The 10,587-nt window shown below is 44.6% G+C and overlaps 1 pseudogene; it reads left to right on the top strand.

Annotated features, from left to right (window-relative positions):
* Positions 1-5,243: 5,243 nt before the first annotated feature.
* LOC131420293 (U6 spliceosomal RNA) lies at positions 5,244-5,343 on the top strand (annotated as a pseudogene).
* Positions 5,344-10,587: the final 5,244 nt, after the last annotated feature.

Below are 10,587 nucleotides of genomic sequence, written 5' to 3'. Positions count from 1 at the left end.
GTGGATGTTAAGGTCACAGGGCTGCCGTGAAGAGTAAATGTGACAAAGAATTTGGGAACACTTTGTCAGTGCTATTCAAATGTTCTTGTTTTAAAATGTATTGGTTTTAGAGCTATGCGAATGGGGTGTTCAAACATTTAAAAATTGTTCACCACATGTGGCAGGGTTCAGAGAGCCCTGAGTCACAAAAGTCAGCCACACTGGCTTTGGGGGCGATGCTGGAGTCTGGCTCTGAGAACGCTGCTGCTGCTGCTGCTGCTGCTGTTGCCAGTTGGGCTCGTTCTCCTCCGCCTTCCATGGCTCCTCAAGACCCCACCCCCACCCCCACCAGTAGCACAGACCATACTTCAGCACAAGGTAGATTAAATACACTTTTGTAGTTGACCTATACAGTTAAGCACCAAGCATAATTAAGCTTCCGTGTGAAAAAGTCTGGCAATTTCCAAAGAAACCACAAACAAACGCGCGTTTGGAGATCAGCATATTTGGAAATTGAGGACTGTCTGGGCAATATTTTTTCATATGTAGACCTGGCATGGTTTTTCTGTAAATTAGATAAGGTGCATCGGCAGCTAAAGATGATATCCTGGCTAATGTTTAAAGCTACAAGCAAGTAGTAAAGTCATGAGTTGTGATTCTATTTATACTTCTATTGCCAAAACTTAATCAAATGAGGAGTAGAATGGAGCTTCCTCAATTTGATGAAAGTTATCTATAAAACAACCCACAGACAAATATGGTGAAATACCGAACATGTTCCAGCTAAGTTGGGAACAAGACAAGGATGTCCACTCATGCCACATCTATTCAACATTGTACTGGAGGTCCCAGACAGTACAGAAAGTAAAGAAAAATGAATGAAAGTTATAAAGATGAGAAAGGAAAAGTTAAAGGTGTCTTTATTTGTAGATGTTGATTCTGTGCATAGAAAATTCAGAGGAATTCACATGATGGAACTTTGTGAGGAGCTGAAAATGTTCTATATTTTGAGCTAGGTGGTGGTTACACAGGTACAAACTCATGTAAAAGTCACTCAGCTGTACACTTCAGATTTATGAATTTTACTTTTTATAAATTATACCTCAAAATAAGCTATAAAGATTTAAAAATAATTTGCATTTATCTATAACCACTGATGGTTTTAAAGCATGTCTGCAAGTTATTTGACACGCCTCCCTTTAACATGTGGAGCTTAATTCCCCTCCCCTTGAATGTGGGCTGGACTTTGTGACTCACTTATGATGAATGTAAGTGATGCTATGTGACTTCTGATACTAGGTCATAAAAGGATAACGCTTCCACCTGACTTCTCCGTCTCAGAAGGTTTGCTCTGTGTGAAGCCAGCTGCCGTGTCATGGAGACATTCACGTAGCCTTGTGTGAAGAAGCACACAGGACGAGGAACCGACACCTCAAACCAACAACCAGTACCAACTTGCCAGTGTGTGAGTTGGCCAATATGCATGTCGATCTCCAGCCCATAAAGCTATCAGAACTTGTGGCCCTGATCTACCTTTTGACTACAGCCTCGTGAGAGACCCAGAGCCAGAACTCAGTTGAGTTGCTCCTAAATCCTTGCCCCATAAAAACTGCAAGAGATAAATTGAGCCAGCCCTGATGGCCCAGCGGTTAAAGTTCGGCGCACTCCACTTTGGCAGCCAGGTTTGTTTCCTTGTTGCGGGACCACACCACCTGTCAGTTGCCATGCTGTGGTGGCTCACACAGAAGAACTAGAAGGACTTACAACGAGGATATACAACCATGCACTGGGGCTTTGGGGAGGGAAGAAAAAAAAAGAAGATTGGCAACAGATGTTAGCTCAGGGTGAATCTTTCTTGGGAAAAAACAAAACAAAAAAACCTGCAAGAGATAATAAATGTTTATTGTTGTTTTAAGCCAGTAAACTTGAGGGTAATTTGTTATACAGCAATAGACAATATCTATCCTCAGATTTATTGGTTATGTTTGAGTAGGAGACTTCACACCTGTAAATGATTGAAATGTTTGAGGTTCTTTATATCTTATGTTCTAATCTAGAAAACCAGTTTTGAGTGCTGTGTATGAGGTATTATTTAAATTGAAACATATCTGGGCCTGATAATAAAAAATGCAAGTAATACTATGTTATTAAATTTCTAGTTGTCCCTTTTCACTTTTGGGCCCCAAATGAACACAAAGTCTCTGCATATTCAGAATAGGTTCACTGTAGCCATGGTGGGTAATGTTGGAGCAAACCACTGAGTGAGAACGAGAGATTCATAATAAAGTTCCTCTGAGGAATTTTCCCTTGTGGCAAGCCAGGGCACGAAGACTGAAGACCCCTCTTGTCAAAGTGACCGTGTGAGGGAGCACGAGGAGGAAGCTGCCCCTTCTCCGTGAACAGTTCTTGGCCTCTAACCAGTTGCTTGTTGGTCTCATTAAACTAATTTTGTTCTTCTAAACTAGATTTCAAGTCCCTATAAATCGTCTTCTTGTTTATGCTTTTGAAGCACTGAGAAGTCAGGTTGGTACTCATCAGATGATGAATGTCTGGTTAGTGCGCATCACAACAGCTGCCACCCAGCCGGCCGTGTGCTCACGGCCACCTTCAGCTTTCAGAACTAGTTACAGTTGCTGTCATTCTTACAACGCACACACTGAATGATCCTACGTAGAAAAGCACAGGGATCTTTCTTGTTGCTTATTGCTCAGCGCACTCGGAGAAATTTAATTCCTAGCAACATGCCTGTTTTGCAGCCCAAGGGTTTCTCCTTCAGATTAGCCCTTTCAGGATTAGTGGGAAGAAAGCTGCACAGATGCTTCCCCGCTCAGTGTGCTTGTCTTTAACACTGCTTTCCTAGCCTTGCTATTCGGTCCAAAATTTCAACAGCAAGTTTGTTAAATGAGCCTTTCAAAATACATGGTCATGAATCATTTTAAGAGTAAAATGGTTTAAACTATAGGTGCTGGAAACAGGTAAGCACCTGATAATGGATATGTAAGAATTTCCCCTCAAGAAGTCATTAGTATTTCTCTACAACCACTAGTGGTTTTCTTAGGGCGTCGATTTTCTCTGGAAAGGAAGGAAAAGTTAAAGGACAGGAATAAATATCTGAATAGCCAGGCTCTTCTGTGCTTCCGGGGAGTTGTCCCTGAGCTCAGGCGTGCTCTCGACGCCTTTCACACACACAGTGTGTCCTTGTGTGAAGCCTGACACTAAAAAACAATTGGAGGGGAAAGATGAGCAGGTACAGATGGTAAAATGCAGACATCAGTCGAAACTATTCTTAAGCTGACAAAGTCAAGATTCAGTAATAAAACCATTAATTTCAAGGAATACAGAAGCAGAAGGGTTTTATGTCAGAAGAGATAATTTTGTAAGCAAGGATCAGAGTGGAAATCAACGCTTGATAATAATGATAGTGATGATGGTGATGATTTAAAATATCATGAAAATAACATAAAAACACTTCTTCCCTGAAAAGCTTGAAGACCTTTCAGAATTAGGTGGAAAATGAGAACACTGAAGTAAGATGATAGAACCCTGAGAAAATTTCTTTTCTAAACAAAGGAGCTTTGGAAAACCTAAGCTGGAGGTAGATAATAAAAGTTTGGGGGATGTGTGCATGCACTGTTGTGTGAATAAAGCTAAGTTGCCTGCATTCTGCTCCAGCTGGAGTTTTGACAGTTAACATGAAATGAAATGAGCTGTGGTCAAGGGAAGAGGAGGTGAGGGTCCTGGGGAGCTGAGGGGAACACGCAGCAGAGGTGATGAAAGGCAGATTTATAGACAAAAAAGGGAAAACCTAATGGGGAGATGGGAAATGTCAGACTGAGGGACATTTTTGGTCACTGGAACCTTTGGCTCAGTGGGGCCAAGGCTGGACACGGTGGTGGTGGTGAAGGGACAGGTGTCAGAAGGTTTTGGTCCATAACCTCAGGACAGGCGCCTCTCTCCCTTTCATCGCCTCCTCAGCCAAGAGCCCCTGGGCTTATGTACATTTGATCCTGCAGTGGGAGTGTTATGCATTTCGTTCTCACTTTGATCCGAGAGATTAGTGTGTTCTTCACCATGTTCTTCATGAAGAGGGTGGGGACAGGCAGGATTTAGAGGAACCCAGGGGACCCAGCCTACAGAGGCTATGCTTGGAGGCAGAGGGCATCGTAGCTTTTTCCCCAAGACAAAGTGAAACTTTGCAGAAAGCCAGGAGAAGACTCAGCTCCCAGAGTGTCCTCGTGTACACGTTTGGCATCAAAACCAGTTGCCAAATCCAGCCCAGCCCCTGCTGAGGGATCTTGGGCCAGCTGCTTGACTTCTGCGAGTGCTCCTCTCGTCTGTAAAATCAGGACATTGTTGCTGATGATGATATGGCTCCTTAGCTCCTGGTGTTATGAATAACACATAAAATGTGCAGGGGCGCGTGCATGTCAGCTGTTCTTGCTGTAACTCAGGGCTGGAGTCCTTGGTCCCATGAAATCCCAGATCCACCGCATCTGGCCTGTAGCAGGGCTTCCTGGAATAGGGTATGACAAATTCTTCATGAACTTGCTGAGTGCAGACGCACCTCAGGTTCCAGGGAAAGCCATTTCCAGACCCCTGATCAGCCCCAGTAGGCGGTAGGGGCTCCTCTGCAGACACGGTGGGGCAGGAGCAGACCTAGTGTCTTGTAGTTTATGCAAGACAAGCTCCACTTTACATAAGTTTCAGCAATTACAAACTGCTTCAGAGGTCTGAGTCTAGATTCAACAGTTTGAAACCTTGATGAATAGAATCAAAGAAAACATACTATTCAAAGGCTACCAGGTCTTTTCCTCTTTTCTGAGAGGTAAAGTCTGAATTAATAATTATTCTGTTTGAGAAAAGGAAAAAAGAAATCCCACTATTGGTTTTAGGTTTTCAGAGGTGAAGCCAAGATCCTACTCTGGAATGGAGTTCAAGACAATGCAGAACTACATGTTTTTCTACACTAATGTCCAAGGTGGTCCTCACTGTGGGTAGATTTGCATTTCTGTGTTGATTTGTTCACTCATTCATTTAACTAGGATGCACTGAGTCCTACTATGTGCTTCGCTCTCCACTAGGCCCTGAGTGCTGCCCTCGTGGAACTCACAGCCTAGTGAGGGAGACAGACACCAATCACACCATCACGTCTCTCATGCTGAGTGCTGTGCAGCCAAGGGCATGTGTGGTGGGAGACAGGCTTGGTCTTGGAAGACTTCCCTGAATAGTGACTTTTAAGCTGAGATCTGTAGGATGAGTCAGACTCGCTTCAGCAGCAGATAGACTAAAATTGGAACAATACGGAGATTAGCATAGCCCCAGTGCAAGGATGACATGCAAATTCGTGAAGTGTTCCATATTTTTTGCACAACAATGTGAATGTATTTAATGCCGCTGAATTGTACACTTAAAATGGTTAAAATGGTAAATTTTATGTTATGTATATTTTATCACAATAAAAAAGAGGAGTGTGTTGGGAAGGTCCCATCCTAGGCAGAGGGAACAGCAGGTACAAACATCTTGTGGGAAGAAGGAGCGTGGATGAGAGGGAATGTGGGTTAAAGCCATCAGGGCTGGTTTGTCAAGATTTGGGGGATGGTGTGTAGAGCAAGATGAGGCTGGAGTCGCAGGCAGAGGCCAGACCACAGGCCAGAACCTGGACGTTGACCTGTGTCCTGAGACTAGTGGGATATTGTGGAGGGCTTTCATCAGGGTAGTGACATAATTTGTGTTTTAAAAAATCACCCTGAACTAGGGTGGAGAGCAGGTGGAGGGGCAGTGATATGGCTGACCATTTGGGAAGGTGTCAGTGTGCTTCAGATGAGAGATGGATGCTACTTGCACTAGGGTGTTGGGGTTGAGTTGGAGAGAAGTGGATAGATTTGAGAAAAGTTGGAGGGCAAATGGCTGAACTTGTTGATGGGTTGCTCTGGGGGTGAGGGAAGGGACCAGTCAAGAAAGACCTCTCTGTTTCTGGATGGATGGTGATGCCAGAGACTGGGACAGGAAGCAGAGAGAAGGATTTTGGAGAGGCAACTCTTGATTCTTGTTTTGAACATGTTGAGTCTGTGGGCCTCAGGGAGGTTTGCAGCTGCCAGCGCAGGAGATCCTATGCACAGGGCGTTGGCTCAGGGCTCACTTAGGCCCACGCTGGTTTCTGGCAGGGTCTCTGGTGATACTACCTGGGTCGCAGCACAGTGCTGTTCTCTGAGGCATATCTGTCACCAAGCACGTGAGGACATAAGGCTACTCCCGAGAGAAAACAGACGGAACGCCCAGTCTGCCTCATGCAGCAGGCTGGCCTGCTCAACTGGGCAGCTGACAAAAACAATTTCTTCTTCTTCTTCTGAGTGGCTGCTCCCAAAGAAGCCCCGTTGGCTTTGTGACAGAATCTTGACTAAACCGTCCGTGGCGTGGCGTAGATCAAATGGGGTTGGGTGCACACAGCTGGGCTGCCATCTGCGTGTCCAACTGGGGTCCTCTAGACTCGAGGGTGAGCCGTCATCAGAGCGCTTCTGAAATGTCAGCGTGGAGGGCAGATCCTGGTGCTGAGCGACTGAAGCAGTGTTGTGTCCAGTCACAGGCTTGATTCTCTGAACAGCCACCTTTTCATTTAATGATTCTGGAAAATCAAAAACATACACATTCAAGATCCACCCAAGGCAGAAGTAGCATTGTATTTTTGAGCTTCTCTTCTCCCTGCCTCTAGCCTCTCCATAATCCTGAAAACCATCCCAGACCCATTCTGAAGTAACCTCATTCTTTATTCACGCCCCACTGATAAAAGATGTGTAAAAGCTTCAGCTGAACAATCAAATGTCAAGAAAACAACATTTTAAAAGGCTCTAACTCTAGGACATACCATCTAGGCAACTAAGCACATAATAAATGCCTGCAATTAGTCACACATGCCTCAAGAAGTAAATCCTGGCAGGACTGAACGGGCAACTTCTCATCTTGCTCAGGACTGAGTCCTCTCAGCATACAAATGTGGGGTGTGGTCAGAAACAATGCTCTGGAAGGGGCTGGTCATAATTAGTTTAAAAGTGGATAAGGGTGTGAGACAAACCCTTAGGTTTGATAGTAAACATGTCCTGAGGGAAACTAATCTACAAAGGTCAGCCAAGATGACCTTGATGTGTTCTCAAGAAAATACAAGACTATGTATGTAAAGCTACAAATAGACAGATAAACATTATAAGCGTGTCTGAGGAAAGCATTCTATTATGAAAATAGAAGGGGAATAGTACACCTGGAGTGGAGGAAAATGGGTCAAACAGCAAGAATGTCTGGGGTTTTGCCACAGCTGCAACTCCACCTTAACCAAGCAGCATTCTTTAATTAATTTGGCTCTGAATGTTGGCTTTGCTGCAGGTGGAAGAAGGCGCCAACAAGCTGGTACAACGATTCTGAATCACTGAACAAAATATTCCTTACTGTAAATTGCTACATTGTTATTCAGATTTATATAAACTCTTTAATAAGTCTGGTTTGTGCTAGTCAGTTCCATAGCCTCTACACTGCTTTGATCTTCCTCATGAACCCACAGTCTGTCGGGTGGCAGGACACTTTAGACAATTAACAGTATTCTGGCTTAAACAGAACATTTTGAATTTGAGCATTTGGTCTATTTAAAGTTCCATTCTGGTTTAGGGCTGGTTTAAATATTCTCTTCTGTATGGCTCTTAAACAAAAGCTCAGTCTTTGAAATGTCACCATCCTGTTTTCCCCCTTCTACAAAATGGTGTCCCAGAGTATGAAGCTTGTTGTATAATAACAAATTTGACTGGGCTTTGTCCCTGGATCCTGGGAGACTAAATCCTAGGAATTTCCTGAGTAATAGGAGTGTCTTTGTTATTCATGAGCCCCTTGGATCACACCCCAGTTTATCCTAACAAGATGACTCAGAATGGAGGACCAGCCAGGTGATTAGAGGGCTGGGGCTTTGGGCCTGCCCCACCTCCAGGGAGCAGAGGGGAGCTGGAGATTGAGTTCAGTCACATGGCCAATGGTTCTGTCAATCACGGCTATACCATGAAACCCCAAAGAACTTGGACACTGAAGCTTGTGGGGCTTCCTGCTTGGTGAAGACCTTAGTATGCTGGGAGAGTGATGCACCCTGACTCCACGGGTACAGGCCATGGAAGCTTTATGTTCTTGACTCTTCCAGACCTCGTCCTATGTATCTATTCATTTATCTGGTCCTGATTTGAATCCTTTATAATAAAACTATATTTATAAGTATAGTGCTTTCCTAAGTTTTGGGAGTCATTCTAGTGAATTATCAAAACTAAGGGGAGGGGGGCATGGGAACCTCTTGGAACTTGGGCCATTTGGTCAGAAGTGCAGGTGGCAGGGGGACCCCCAAATTTATAGCTGACATGTCAAGTGGGGACAGTCTTGTTGGGACCATGCCCTTTAAGCTGTGGAGTCTGATGCTAACTCCGGGTATTTGCATCAGAGTTGAATTGTATTGCTGTGTGCAAAGGCTGTACTCGTGCAGGGATGGAGAGTACCTGCCCTGCCTGAGTGTCCTCTGGATTCTTGCTGGGCCACATCGCCCAGGTAAGATTAGTTTCTCTTAACTTTATTTCATTCCATGTCTTTTTGTCTCTAGTTCACATAGGTCTTGGGAAAGAGTCATAAATGCATAAGTTGTTATTTTGTTTATTGTTATGCCATTCACACAGCTTGTAACTTTTCTTTTTTAAGTAGTTAAAAAGTCAAAATTTCTCAGGAGGTCTGAAAATCATATTTTCAACAACTGGGGTCTGTGCATCCAGTATATGGGCCGTTATCCAGGATGATGTTGAGACGAATGATGACAGTACACTTCTCTGAAAAACTGATTCCAGGATCAAGCACTGAAGTGATGTAAGGACCTACTCATGAACACAGACGCTCTGCTGCCTTAAGAAACAAACTCCTCCCAACTCATTACTCAGGGGAGGCAGAGGTGGGGATCAGCCGCCGCCACCACCACTCATCTCAGTTGGCTACACAAGATTCCTTGAGCATGGGTTCTGCTGAGGGCCCTCTGCTCCACCCCTGGGGCATCTGTTCTCCTTGGGCAGCAGCTGCCATCCTCCACCTCATCACTAGTGCAGGTTCCTCCACCCTGGCTGCAGGTGAGCATCACCACGGGAGGGTGATAAAATGCCCACAGCTGTCCTTACCTTCAGACAGTCTTGCCTACCTAGGATAGGTAATTCTCCTGGGCTCTGCTAGTCATAGCCTTGCAAGGCACTGTGCTCTCTGCTTGCCTGCAGCTGCTGGCTTGGTTAACGCCAGGGAGAAAAGGTCTCTCCCTGGCTGTGTCTCCTGATGCGCTCTTGGACCAGGCACATTCCGTCTCACTCTTAGCTTTTACAACTAGAAAGAGAGTTGTCAGTTTGAAATCCTTCATCTAGTTTTGCTGGTCCAAATAAGCTTCTCCAAATTAACATTAATAAAACCAACAACTACCTTATTTCATGAGAACTTATGCTGTGTTAAAGGTTTCACATGCATTTTCTTTTTCTTAGCCTTTTTATTGTGAAATATGACACATATACAGAAAGACTTTACAAAACAAAAATATATATCTGAGTGAATTATCACAAAGTAAACACTCATGCAAACATCACTTAAGTTAAAAAAGAGATACAGCATGGCCAGCACCCCAGAAACCACCTTCTCACCAACCCCTCATTCCCCATCAAAGGTAGCCTCCACCCTGACATTTACGGTAACCACTTCCTATTCCTTTTGATTGTCCATCACCAAATATGCATCTCCAAAGTTGAGTTTTGCCTTGCAGTTTGTCAGTTTCACACACATGGAATCTCATGTCATGTGTTCTTTTGTGTCCAGCTTCTTTTGCTCAATATCACATTTGAGATTCATCCATATTGCTGTATGTAACTGCAATTCATTCATCTTCATTGCTATAGAACATAGCATTGCAGGAAAAAAAATCCATTTATCCACTCTATTGTTGAACAGCATCTGAGCCAATTGTAGATTATGGTCATTGTAACAATGCTGCTATGAACATTCTTTTTTTTTTTTTTTTTTAAAGATTTTATTTATTTATTTTTTTCCCCCGCAAAGCCCCAGTAGATAGCTGTATGTCACAGCTGCACATCCCTCCAGTTGCTGCTTGCGGGACGCGGCCTCAGCATGGCCGGAGAAGCGGTGCGTCGGTGCGCGCCCGGGACCCGAACCCGGGCCGCCAGCAGCGGAGCGCGCGCACTTAACCGCTAAGCCACGGGGCCGGCCCTGCTATGAACATTCTTAATGTGTGTCTCCTGATGCACACAGGAATTGCTGGGCCGTGGGCCATGCTCCTCCTCCAATTGAGTAGATGATGCTGAGCCATTTTCCAAAGTGGCTGCATCAATTTACATTCTCACACTCCGTACTCTGGTCAACACTTGGTATTGCCAGTCATCCTCAGGTCAGCTGTCCTGTGAGTGTATATGACAGCCACTATGGTTTTGCTTTGCATTTCCCAGTACAGTGAGGTAGAGCACCTACCCTCTTATGTGTTCATTGGCCACCTTGGTATCTTCCCCTGAAAAGCGCCTGTTCAGTTCTTTTCCTCACTCCTCCACTGGGTTATCTGCT

This window comes from Diceros bicornis, chromosome 22 (genome assembly GCF_020826845.1).
Source record: "Diceros bicornis minor isolate mBicDic1 chromosome 22, mDicBic1.mat.cur, whole genome shotgun sequence".
NCBI lineage: Eukaryota > Metazoa > Chordata > Mammalia > Perissodactyla > Rhinocerotidae > Diceros > Diceros bicornis.
Note: the sequence above shows the minus strand (reverse complement) of the source record. Positions and strands in the feature narration are given on the sequence as shown.